Genomic DNA, 14,115 nt, shown 5'->3' on the forward strand with positions numbered 1-14,115 from the left:
TTCATGAATGGTAACAATCAAAGATGTCCCTTGTGAAGACATCACTATGTAGATGACTCTGATCTGCACTCTAAAATGGCCTGGTAAATAAGTCAGCTAATGCAGGCCAGTGATAGCCATATTGTCTGAATGACATTTTATAATTTCACATGACACCTCCATCACCAAATTTACATTGATTATTTTACACTTGTTTTAACATACACTCAGGAGGGGCAGGGTTTTAAAAAAAAGCAAACCACAGACTTTCTTGTACTTGGAAGCTCTTAACAGTCTTCGCACCACAAAATGTGTCATATCAATTTCAAATAATAATCCGCAATATATTATATACCTTTGACGGAAGGAGAAGATGGCGGTGCGACGCAGCTCGCAGCAGCCACTCCGGTGGTGATGTCTGTTATTTGTCAGGTAGGGTGCCGTGCACAATCCTGATTTGATGGAGACAGACGTGAGAGCACGGAGGAACATCTGGTGAAACTTCTGAAATGCCTGTTTCACTGCTGCTGCTGCTACTGTGTGGTCCAGAATCTCCGGAGGAGAAGGCCCCGGGTCCTCGGCTTTGCTTGTTGCTCGGTGGCTGGGGCACGGTTGAAGCGCTCGGCAGAGGATGGTGCTCAGAGAGGCTGTGTCGGAGGGGCTGGTCAGAGGCTTGAAGTTTTCGGATGGACTCAAGAGTCGGCTGCAGTCAGGTGCTTCCTATGCATCGGCAAGTTGTCGGTGCTTGGAGGTTCATGACAGGGAGGTTTTCTCCATTCTGCCGCCTGCGTTAGATGATGAGTCTATCAGGACTTTGAGACTTTTTTTTACCGTGCCCATGGTCTGCTGTTTATCAAATTATGGTATTGCTTTGCATTGTTGTAACTATATGTTATAATTATGTGGTTTTGTCAGTTTTAGTCTTGGTTTGTCCTGTTTTTTTATGATATCATTCTGGCGGAACACTGTATCATTTTTTAATGCATGCATTTCTAAATGACAATAAGTGAGGACTGAGTGTCCTCATAATCTAATCTAATCTAAATATATGAAATTTCCTTACACAGTCATTTCTTCATAATGAATAGATCACACTAAATCCACATGTTGTGTATCTGCACTGAAACTAACTCCTGTAGTTTAGAAAAGCTTAATTTCCTCAAACAGTTTAGCATATTTAGCACTTAAACTACCTATGGCTGTTGTGTCTGACTATGCATCGCACTAGGAGCCACCTAACTAACAAAGTGGGGCAGAAAGGATCAAAAGAACAAAGAAATTAAATGAGAAGCAAGGTGCAGTGATTATATTATCATGTCTTTACAGCTGTAATAACCCCACATTTTACATTCAATGGTGTTTAATTCCTCTCATCCATCACTCTAACCACACAACTTTCAATTCTAATTAGCAGAGCAAGTGTTTATTGAAAAAAGAGCTTTTAAAAGATTGTAGTTTCCATGAAATCCATGAATTTTCTTCCACTAACTACAAATAACTACAGCAATTGAGCCTAATACCAATAGTGCGATAATTACTAAGCGGATTCTGAGGGGCAGGATCTACCTGCATTTGGAAAGGTGAGGGCTGATTATGGATAATCAGTATGGCTTTGTGTGTGGGAACTTGCCTCTCAAGTTGTTTAAGGTGAAAAAATAATGATACACAAATATATGCATACTTGCTCCACTTAAAATTGAGGCATTGTTAGTGAAAAAGAACTTAAATAGACCCGATGTAATGAGGAAAATATGTAGCAGTAGCTGCTATTGATAGAAGCAAAGTGTTTATGCTATGTTATGAATCAATATTATAGTCAGTTCTTAATGAAGATAGCTGACATTTAACTCAATATTCTATTTCTTACTAAACATTAAGCACAAGTGAAATACATTTGAAGCATTTAGGGAGTACTCGGTTATTATATAAGAATCCTATGTACTGTTTTAATGGGAAAAAGTTTATAATGTTTAAAACAATAAATATAAACCACAAATGACTCATGGGGGTCTCATCTTAACCAAAGGAAGATTGTTGTTTTGTATTGATGTCCCACTTATAATATTATTAAGATGAATTGAGATGATGTGGCTAATCATTCTAATTGGAAACACAAGCTTCAGGCTGTGACCTTTCTTCACGACCTGAAAAGAAGAGGGAAGATGCCAGAATAAAAAGGTGGGTGGTGGGGAAAGGAAAGCGGGATACGTAGATGATAGGTGAAGCTAGGAGGGTGGGAAAGATAAAGGGCTGGAGTTGAAAGAATCTGATAGGAGAGAATAGTGTACCACAGGAGAAACAGGAGGAGGAGGGGACTGGCAGGTGAGAATTAGTATGAAGCCAGAGTAGAGAATAGAAGAAGAGGGGAGGCAAGGGATTTTTTTTACTGGAAGGAGGAATCGATATTTATGCCATCAAGTTGGAGGCTTCCCAGACTGAATATAAGGTATTGTTACTCCACCCTGAGGGTAGTCTTAACGTGGCACAAGAGGAGTTCCTTACACTCAGCCATTGAAATTGCATTTATCCATAGATCTGGATCTTTACAGGCATGCAATGAAATGTATGACTGCAGGATTTATAGAGAAGTTCTTCATGGAAAGTAATATTTTTGTAAATTATGCAGTGAAATTTTACCTTGAACCCAATTGCTCAATATTGTATGTGGCTCACGCAACTTGTCAATCTTGCTGTTGTTCCTCTCTCTGTACGATGTGCATAAGCACAAAAGAAGTGCAGTGACATCAAACATGGCTTTCATTTTGATATATTCAGGATTTATTTCAGCATCCATAGCCTCAATCATGGGGAGCTATTCAACAAAAGTTTTTACACACCCTTTTCTGCACTAGTCAAAGTCAACCAGTCTTACCAACGTGATCCTCCTCAAAATTTTCTTAAAGGTCAAAAAGATTGATGAGGTCAATGCTGTAAACATTATGCACGTTGTACTTCGAAAAGTTCAAAATAAACACACACAATATGCTCATTAACAAATACACATAAGATTAAAAGGACATTTGAAGAGAGATTATGAACTCCAATTGCAATTAAGTTGGAGTTTAGAATCAGCATTGCTACTCTATACAAAACCCTTGTGAGGTCACACCTGGTCTACTGTTCACAGTTTTGCTTCCCTTATTTAAAGGATATTGTGGCATTAGAGATTGTCCTAAAGAGATTCACAATGCTAGGTTCTGTAATGAGGGTATTCTTCTATCATGAGTACTACATAAATCAGATCTATATTCTTCAGGCATAGAAGAACGTAGGATGGCATTATTTAAAGGTACAAAATCCTAAACAAGCATAACTGCACTGATGTGAAGATGTTTCCATTCACGAGAAAATCTGCAAAGAACGGGGACAGCTTCAAGGTTAAGGGACAGTTATTTACAACTGAGGTGCATTGAAACTTCTTCTCCCAGAGGGAGATGAACCTCTACTCTGGAGTGGAATTTTCTAGTCTTGAGTGCTGTGGAGATAGATTATTGGCAGTATTTAATGAAACAATATATTTTTTGAAAGATTGGGAAACCGAAGGCTGGAACATTGATATTTGATGTCCGAAGATCAGCCATAAGAGGATTGAATAGAACCAAGTAGCATATTCCTGTTTCAGTGTTACATTCATATGATTTTGGCATGTGAATACAAAATTGGCTCAGGGACAGAAAGGAGAGATGAGGTGAACGATTGCTTTACAGACTGAAGGTAAGAATACAGCAATGTCTCACAGGGCCTGTATTAGAACCCCTGCTCTCTTTGATAATCATTAATGATTTGGACATTGGTATCCAGGGAATGTTTCCATATCTCAAAAAAAAACAAAGCCTGCAAACATAATACGTGGAGAATAGCAACAGACCTTGGAAGGGCATCAAGAAACTGAAAAATTGTTCAGACACATAGCTAGTGAATTTCAATACAGAGAGATATGAAATGATTCATTTTTGTAAGACCAATGAGGGGAGACAATATGGACCTAGTACCCAAGGCATCAGCCAACTTATTTAACGGTATATTCTCTAAAGAGTCAACCAGAAAGAACAATGATTTTTCTCACTGATGTCAGTCTACAAATACATATAGGTCACCGCCTCCAGAAATTAAAACCAATTCTAATGTCCGGTGGGCAGACATCCCACCCTGCAAAAACTCATTTCAGGGAGGTATCACCACCATTTTAGGGAGGTAGAACCCCCACCCCCCCTGCAACCCCATATAACCACCCCTCCCCCCCCACCCCCTGTCGACCTCCAAGGGTGTATGTAATACTTTGTTTAGTGATCTTGTCTAATCTGTAAACCAAGTTGGGTATATGCAGCAAATCTGACATTAAAATATGTACTTATATTATATTATATTATCATGTTTATTCTATTACAACTTTAAGCAAGTCTACAGGGAGTTTGGCCTCATCACGTAGGACATCAATAGCGTAGCTCCTTAGCAGCTAGCCAACTAGTTTAAATAACGTTAGCTGTGCTAATGAACGAATGACACCTGTTAAACTCACCTCAACGTCTTTTACATTTTAACCCACCATGGGCAATAGAAAAGTCACTATTGCAAACAGTGCAGCGAGCAACACTGTCATTATTTTTGAGGTTGACTGTAAAGCCCGCCCACAGAGAAAACTGATAGGTCTACTTAGTAAGGGTCCCCAACATTTCTTGCACCGCAGACAGCTTTAATATTGACAATTTTAAAGGGTGAGGGGAGACAGCGATACTCGAAGGGGGTTCCTTATGTCCAGTCTATTCCGCGATTTAGTTTTTTTTGCATTCATTGCAGAAAACTCCGCTTCGCAGCGATAGGATGTTGGAAATGGAAGCAACGTTTTCAGTGCTTTCATGGCTATCTCAGGATATTTAGCCTTGACTTTGATCCAGAATGCCGGCAGAGGTGTTATGTCAACATACTTTTCAGCCCACCGTCATTTGCAAGCTGGAGGAGTTGATCTTTTTCCCGCGCTGACATGGATGACGCGCGGGTAATGACCTCGCATGCGTTCAAGTTCAACAATGCGTGACAGGGAATGAGGAAAGGTGCAAATGACTCATATCATTTCATATCGCCAAATCATATTGTTTCCTCACGGCCCGGTGGTTTGGGACCACTCTTAGCACAAAGAGAGACCAATCAGGATGCTCGCTCTCCCTCTCCCTCTCAAAAAAATCTATTTCCGGGATATTGTATATAATTTCCGGGCATCAGGGAGCCACTATCGATATGCGGGAGACTCCCGGATCTTCCGGGAGAGGTGGGATGTCTGGTTGGGTTGCTGTTTAAGTTGATAAACCTAATACTAGACTGCAAATTCAATTATCCTTGCAACAAAGCTTTCAAAAATGGGCTGGCATGTTAAATACATACCAAAAGTATGTATTCAACAACTGCCCCCCCGCCCCCCCCGCCAACCTTACAAACATTTGAGACACATTTTTCACCCTGTCAGTGCCCTCATGTTACCAGGCAATTAGGTGTACGGAATAAGCAAATACTTTCTTTGCTACTAATGTGCCGAATTACTATCAGTTAAAAGGACCATCTTTGAACAGTGGACGCTTTGTTTAACATTAATCTAAAGTCAGTGGTTCATTAGTATTTTCATTTCTGTGTCTGGTGTAAAGAACTCCCATTCCAAACATTGCTTCAAAGATGCCAGGCAGCAATACAACCCAAATGTTTAAAAATGTGTATATTTTCCTTAATTTTTATTTTTGCCCCTTGTGTCAAGTGAAACCTTACATTATAATTTAGTTTTGTTTTAGCACCATAAGCTACATAAGCTAAGACACTGTCTACAAAACGCATCAATGGGCTGATGCTAGATAGGTTAGGCACCATAAAGGATGCTTTGCTCCCTACCAGATGATAGACATGCACATACGCTAAAAGAGACTAAATGCAAAAACGTTTGGGAGACCTGATGCATTACAGGGACAGACTGTCCAAAGCGCATTGCATTCATAGGCCCAGACATAGGATATGTATTTGTCTGGTTGGCCATAATAAAGTCAGAGTTATACAGCACAGAAACACGTCTATGCTGAAGTACTCAACTACCCTAATCCCGTTTCCCAACACCTGGATCATAGCCCTTTCTGCCTATGCGATTCAAATGCCCATCCAAATGCTTCTGTAATCTTGTGAGAGCATCTGCTTCCCGTCTTCTCAAGCAGTCAATCCAAACTGCAACCACCCTTGGGGTGAATAAATTCTTCCTCCGATCCTCTCTAAGCTTCTTACTCATCAGAATCAGGTTTATTATCACTGTCTGACAGGACTTGAAATTCATTGTTTGGTAGTAGCAGTTCAGCACAGAGACATTTTTTTTTATAAGTAAAAATACAAATAAATTGTTCCCATTACTTTGTACTGTCAGGTAAAATTACAGTGCACTCAAACACAATGGCCTCTACGGGGCCAACCAGAGGTGTTATTGTTTTTCTTAGACATATATTTGCACTTGCAAGACCCTGCTGGACATTAAGAACTTAAGTACTACAGGTCTATCGCATCAGTGAGTTGCTCATCAGTGGAGGAAGGAGCCGGACGGTGCAGACTGTGATGCTGCCTGTGACAGAGAGGCATTGGAGCGGGTGTCTGAAGAAGCTGTGGATTCTAACGGCGAGTGATAATCTTAGTCACATTTCTTGTGATCGCAAGACCCTGTTGGACATTGTTAATGTGGAATGCCTCAAGCTTGATTCACTGGTTTATTGGTGGACAGCAGGGGAGCTACACGGTTGCAGTGAGGACCAGCCCTCAAGCAGTCGTGCTGCCCGCTTGCAGCCACCTAGAGGGAGACATCAGAGTCGGACATTCCAGCAGAGTGTCCATGCTGGAGTTGGTGCTGCTCTCCAGTGCTCACTCAGCAGAAGACAAGCTGTATTGTGTTCAACTGCAGACTGTTGCAACATTCGTGGACTCAGCAACTTGGGTTATATATATTTTTGTATAACTGTATTTTACTGCTATCCTTATGCTATATGTGCCTTGTGCTACGTATGACTGTTGATATTGTATTTTGCACCTTGATCCTGGAGTAACACTGTTTCTTTTGGCTGTATTCATGTATGGTTGAATGACAACTAAACTTGAACTTGGACAATGAAGTACTGTTTAAGGATCAATCATATATCTGATGGTGTAGAGGAAGAAGCTGTTCCTAAAACATTGAGTGTAATCCTTCAGACTCCAGGATCCCCCGCATGATAGCAATGAGGAGAGGGCACGTCCTGGATGGTGACCGTCTTTAATAAAAGATGCTGCCTTCTTCCGGTGCTGTCTCTTGACTATGTCCTTAAACCTGTGCCCTCTGGTCCTGGACAGCTTTGCCTCATAAATGAAACATTTCAGCCCTGACAAGATCTCAGTAAATCAGCACTGCACCCTCTCAAATGAGATAGTTCCTTGAAAATTGCCCAATAACAACAATGCCATGCTTTCAAAGACTCTATGAAATCAGGCACATCAGGATGATTGATATCCAGTGTTATTTAATTGCCAAACATATTCCTACAGGTTCTGGCATTTGTAACTATCTTTCAAGGTTATGCATCTGGAAAGGTGCACAGGCAGTATTGTGATTGGTGCTCTTATGACCCACAGTATTATCAAAAGCCAGGGCTGCCTCACCAACCAAATCATCTTGCAATCAGAGGACACAACTTTATTGCCCCATCAGGAGCTACCCATCAAGTGACTGGCCAAATCTGCAAAACCTTTTTGATGTTTTCCTGAGGCGTTATCTGCTTCATTCTCTCAAAACTGACAAATTCCAATTTTCACTTTCATTATCTATTTTCTTATTTTTTTCCCAGACCTGCACTTGCCATGCTAATTATGTCTTAGGGATCATTATGTTCCGCCACCTCCAACGGGATCCCACCACTAAGCATATCTTTCCCTCCCCCCCTCTCTCTGCATTCCACAGGGATCGCTCCCTACACAACTCCCTTGTCCATTCGTCCCCCCCATCCCTCCCCACTGATCTCTCTCCTGGCACTTATCCGTGTAAGCGGAACAAGTGCTACACATGCCCTTACACTTCCTCCCTTACCACCATTCAGGGCCCCAAACAGTCCTTCCAGGTGAGGCATCACTTCACCTGTGAGTCGACTGGGGTGATATACTGCGTCCGGTGCTCCCGATGTGGCCTTTTATATATTGGTGAGACCCGACGCAGACTGGGAGATCGCTTTGCTGAACATCTACGCTCTGTCCGCCAGAGAAAGCAGGATCTCCCAGTGGCCACACATTTTAATTCCACATCCCATTCCCATTCTGACATGTCTATCCACGGCCTCCTCTACTGTAAAGATGAAGCCACACTCAGGTTGGAGGAACAAAACCTTATATTCCGTATGGGTAGCCTCCAACCTGATGGCATGAACATTGACTTCTCTAACTTCCGCTAGGCCCCACCTCCCCCTTGTACCCCATCTGTTACTCTTTTTTATGCACACATTCTTTCTCTCACTCTCCTTTTTCTCCCTCTGTCCCTCTGAATATACCTCTTGCCCATCCTCTGGGTCACCCCCCCCACCCCCCGTCTTTCTTCCCGGACCTCCTGTCCCATGATCCTCTCGTATCCCCTTCTGCCTATCACCTGTCCAGCTCTCGGCTCCATCCCTCCCCCTCCTGTCTTCTCCTATCATTTTGCATCTCCCCCTCCCCCTTTCAAATCCCTTACTCACTCTTCCTTCAGTTAGTCCTGACGAAGGGTCTCGGCCTGAAACGTCGACTGCGCCTCTTCCTATAGATGCTGCCTGGCCTGCTGCGTTCACCAGCAACTTTGATGTGTGTTGCTTGAATTTCCAGCATCTGCAGAATTCCTGTTGTTTATGTCTTAGGGATATTGCATCTAAAAAGCTCACCACTGTTTTTGCCGTAAGTAGCCAACATGTGGACAATTATGGCAAAAGAGCAAAGCTTCAACATTAATTTTTCTCCAGTCTACTATCCTCCACTGGCCACTGGAAAGAAGTAGTTTTATTGACCTCTATTATAAGTGTCAGTTGAAGAGCCTACTCAGATTTTTTTTTTGTCTGTGATTCTCGCACAGCATAAAACTGCTAACTACTTTTGCCTAAAGCTAAAGGCAAGGTAAAAAAGAAGAATTCAGTTCAAGTCTGAAGAACATCCAGCACAGGTAAAGTGAGTAAATATTTTTAAGACACAATAGAGTGCAGCTGAAGGAATCAAGAGCAAAAAGCAAGCTGTTGGAAGATCTCAACACATCTGTGGAGACGAAGTGCTAGTTGATGCTTCAGGTCATGACCCTACATTGAGATTAGGATTGGAGAAGTGAGGGGGAGGAGTGAGAAAGGAGCTGGCAGGTGATAGGGGTTGGGGGGGGGAGGGAAGGGTGGAACAGCAAAAGAAGCTGCATGGTTTTCTTGCTGTGTAATTTTCAGTCTTAGGGCAATCTCCATGACTTCTGATCCCAAGGCCAAATGCATCCCATCACAACCCTACAGCCTGATTTCATCAAATGCTCAGTTATCAGGGCATAGCATTGCCAATCAAATACAAAAACAAAGCCAGATTTGTGAAAGCCTTAATGATTTTAAATGCTCAAAAGAAACACCATAGAAATCCACCTCTAGTCTCTTGTTTGTCAGTGACAATGAACTATTGGTGGCATGTATTCAATTGCTAAGGCCTTACACTGCAAAGTTTCCTTCACAAAACCCTTTGAGATGCTCTGTCTCCAGGACCCATGCTAAAACTTACATTTCCTAACATCTTTACAGTCCACTATCGAATTTTGTTTGATAATAATTTTGGTAAGCACGTTAAGATGCTTTAATATTTAATGGTGCTTTATAAAAGTGAGTTGTTAAGTCCCCTTCTGGAGTACACTTATCCAAATCCAATTTTTCATTCATGCACCATGTCTATCTAAATCCCAGGAGAGAAGACTATTACACAAAGTGAAACAGAATGAAAATTCAATATTGATGAATCTCTTTATCTTCCCCTGCATTGTACAGACCTCCAGACGTTGAAACACAGAACTGATGTCACAAAACTGCTATTTGTTGAGCTTCTTCATCTTCTGCCTTTTAGACTTTGAGGAAAAACTGCCTTAATCTTTTTCCTGGGCTTCTCAATAAAATGAAATGCATCTTTTTTTTTACAAAGAAAATGAATGCAACTCAGGTTGTGTTTAAAGGAACTTCAAAACAACGAGCCTGTTCATAATGACTTCTTATCTTTCCATCAAATCTGGAGTTAATTTAAGACTTCACATCAAAAATTCTAAATGCACTCAGGTTTTCCCCTCATGATTATACGCCATTCAGTCTATGCATTGCAGTGGACAATGTCATGGTTTGTAATTAAAAGAAATAAACTAACGTCAGATGCAGAATTGAAAACAAATTTAGGTTGTGACCGTATTGCGTTCGACAAAGGAAAATTTCAGCCAAGTTAAAATAAGAATTCTCTGCCTCTGTGTCTACTGTTAGATCCCACAAACAGGAATATAAAAGTAGTCCCTGGTTACTATGATGTATTGTTAACTTGACTGTGAAAGATAGCACACTAGAAACAATTTCACAATCTCTTCATCCAATAGTGCCTGTTATTGGTGCAATAAATACATCCTGTTTTAATTCTAATAAATCTCTCAATTATAATGGCACCAAGAAAATGAAGTCAGTGCACTGAGTTCACAGAAGTAATTGCTTCAAAAGGGCTCAATTCTATATTTACTGAGATAAAAAAGGGAAAATAACAAGCACTTTAAATAATAATCAGTGTCACTTTCCAGGCTCAGGACTGGAATGAAAGTAAAAAATATTGGAACAGGAAAGGGTCTCTCAGTCAGCAAAACTCTTTCTACTATTCAGTAGATAAATGTTGATTCTAAACTTCAGTCCAACTGAAACTGGAGGATGGTAGCAACGTCTCTGATTAAGCTTGACACTTATGTTGCCAGTCATCGTAGCTTGAAATTGCTACGGTAACTCTCCATCTTTTCATATGAGAGTAATGCATAGAAAGAACGGATGCAATAGCTGGGCTCAGCTGATTCACAATGGAGGCTTTAAAGAATTGCCACATTTCACTTGTAATGATACAAGCCATTGAAGTTTCAGGCAAATCGAGACAATGGAGACTGTGTCTTGCCATCATGGAAGGATTCACCTATTTGGTGGTTAGTAGCCCACATTTTGGTTCAGAAACCATTTGAAAAGAGAGCTCCTGAGAGATTACCAAGGAGGACATTAGAGCTTTCAAGGAAGTGCCGTTTTTCCTTGGGGATATTTCCTGAAGGCTTAGAAATGATTGACTGGCAAGTCTCAGGACTGAATTGTGGGTTGGCTTGACCTGGCATCAGACACCAATGTAATAGATGTCGAGTTGAAGCTATTACATAAAAGCATTGTTTGGTGGTACAAAGAAAACTGGACTTTACATCATTGTCTGCCAAACACATTATGAAGCATAAACAAAACTGCAAATCTGCCTGGCCTGCTGAGTTCCACAGCATTTTGTACGTGTTGCTCCAAATCTTGCTGGAATCTGATTGCTTGGTACCTAGCTAATACTGTAGGTATAAATTTTTAAAGAATCTTCTGACTATAAAGCATATGGAAATATTGAAAATGCACTATGAATGAATTTTATTTCTTCTTCTTTCCACATGCTCACGAAACAGTGCTCTAAAGCTATCATCATACCCTACTTATGCATGGCATGGCTCCAAACAGTTTGTAAGCTTCACAGAGAAGCAGACAAAATCACAGGGACAAAAAAAAACAGCAATCCCTCAGGTGTACCACATTGTGGCAAAGGAGATGGTGTTCACCTCAAACAACACTGTCCATTAAGTCACAAGTGACTGCAGATGCTGGAATCCGGATCAACATACAATCTGCTGGAAGAACTCAGAACGCCAAGCAGCATTGGTAGGAGGAATAAAAATGCCAAGGTTTCTGGTTGAAACCCTGCACTGGGGCTGAGAATGGAGATGTAAGTGGCCAATATGGAAAGGGGAAGAGGAGTGCCAAGAAAGGATTCCAGGGCAATTGGTGGACTGAGGAAGGGTGCAAGGGGTCAGGCCGTAAGTGCCAGGTAGGGGAGGTGAGCAGGTATGGAGCTGACAGACCATGACTGGTGTTAGATGGAGGCAAAGAAAGGGGGGGGGGGGGGAGAACAAAAACCAATAGGTGGAACAAAATGTGAAAGAAGATTGGAGCCAGCTACTAAGATAAGCAGGAATTTCACTGCTGAATTCTGATAAGTTCTGAATTCTGAAACCATTAGAAGAAAATGGAAAGTGAACGAAAATTGGATAAGAGGTGTTGCGGGGATGGGAGCCTGTGCATGGAATGGATGAACGGAGGGAGGGGCAAAGGGATCAGAGGAGGTGGAAGGGAACGAAAGGATGGCAGGGCCAGCAGAACAGAAGGAGTTAGAAAGGGAGGGGTGGAAAGAGGAAAAAGGAAAAAGAGTGGAGAGTTACCCAAACTTGGAATAATTAGTGTTCATGCCACTGATTTGCTGACTCCAGGCGGTAAATAAGATATAGTTCCTCCAGTTTGCATTTCTCCATTAAAGTATAAGGATGGACAGGCCAGAATGAGATTGAGGGGGGGGGGGAGTTGAAATGTTTCTCAGCTAGGAACTCAGGATGGCCGCGGTGGGCTGAGTGTAGGTGTTCTGCGGAATAGTTACCGAGTCTGCACTTGGTCTTGCTGAAATAGAAGAGGCCGCATCGGGAGAACCGAATGCAGCAGACAAGGTCGGAGGAGGTGCGTGTGAACCTTTCCCTCACCTGGACAGACAGTTTAGGTCCCCGGATGGCGGTGAGGGAAGCGGTGTAAGGACAAATGTTATAGCTAATGCAAAAGCAGGGTAAAGTGCCGGATAAGAGAGGGAATGGTGTGGAGGAATGAGTGAACCTGGGCATCACTGAAAAAGTGGTCCCTGTGGAAGGTGGAAAGGGGTGGAATGAAGATTAGATTGCTGGTGCGATCACATTGCAGCTGACAGAAATGCTAAAGGATAATATGCTGAATGTGGAGAGTGAAAATGTAAGGACAAGAGGATCTCTCTTACCATTCTGTCTGGAAGAAGGTGGGATCAGAGTAGAAGTACAAAGAAGATATGAGATCGGGCTGAAGATTATAAAGCGTCAGACCATATAGAGGAGCAAAGAATCACCAACAGCGGCCTCTGACTTAGGAGTCATAGAACATGGAAATATGCCTTTTATCCTTTTCATGACATGACAACTATTATGCACCCATTTACACTACCCTTGTACAATTTTATTCGCCAATATTTGGACCAACACCACCAGACTCTGAGCTAATCACCTACACATTAGGGGCCAATTATAGTGGCAGTTAACCACTGTTCCCTCTAAGTTGTATGGGTACATGGCCACACAGTAACTGAAATGCTCCTGTGCACATAGCCTTTGTTACCATGCAGCTGGAATTTTCTTTCATATAATGATAATGTAATTTTAAAATTATGCTAACATAATTTTGAAATTATGCTAATATAATTGTGAAATATCCTGTAATTAATGTTAATGAATATAATCTATAAATTTTCTAAATAGTAAATGTACTACACCTTTACTTTGAAACATTTTAGAGCTTTAACGTATTTACACGGTTAATGTTTCAAGTTATAACACTTACAAACTGTAACAATAAACTCAGAATGGAAGTCAGTAGCTCATTGTTAATAAACCAGCAGCCTGCTGAACACCAACACTGCAATATGCAGATTACAAAAATAGATTATATTGCTGTGCAGTTCTCAGGCCGTGTAAAAATTTCCTGCTCAGAGCAATGGCTGGTCCGCACAGCTGTGCAAAATAAATTAGAGGAAATATTGCAGTTAACCTACCTACCCACATGTAGGTGGAAATTAGAGCACCTGGACACCCAGTGTCACAGGAAAATCATGTACTCACTTCAGCCATTCTCCCTTCTCTCCTCTTTCATCGGGCTGAAAATACAAAAGCCTGAAAGTGCAAGCACCAGACTCAAGGACAGCTTCTACCAGGCTGTTATAAAACTATTAAATAATTCCCTAGTACAATAAGATTCATTCTTGACCCACAATCTATAGTGACTACAATCTACTTGACTTCTC

At 41.5% G+C, this 14,115-nt stretch overlaps 1 protein-coding gene across 10 annotated transcripts in view; it reads right to left on the reverse strand.

The window, feature by feature from the left end:
* Nucleotides 1-14,115, reverse strand: part of cadps2 (Ca++-dependent secretion activator 2) — a 725,177-nt gene that overhangs the window by 391,524 nt on the left and 319,538 nt on the right. The window lies entirely within an intron of this gene.

The sequence above is a fragment of the Mobula hypostoma genome, chromosome 9 (assembly GCF_963921235.1).
Source record: "Mobula hypostoma chromosome 9, sMobHyp1.1, whole genome shotgun sequence".
Taxonomy (NCBI): Eukaryota; Metazoa; Chordata; class Chondrichthyes; order Myliobatiformes; family Myliobatidae; genus Mobula; species Mobula hypostoma.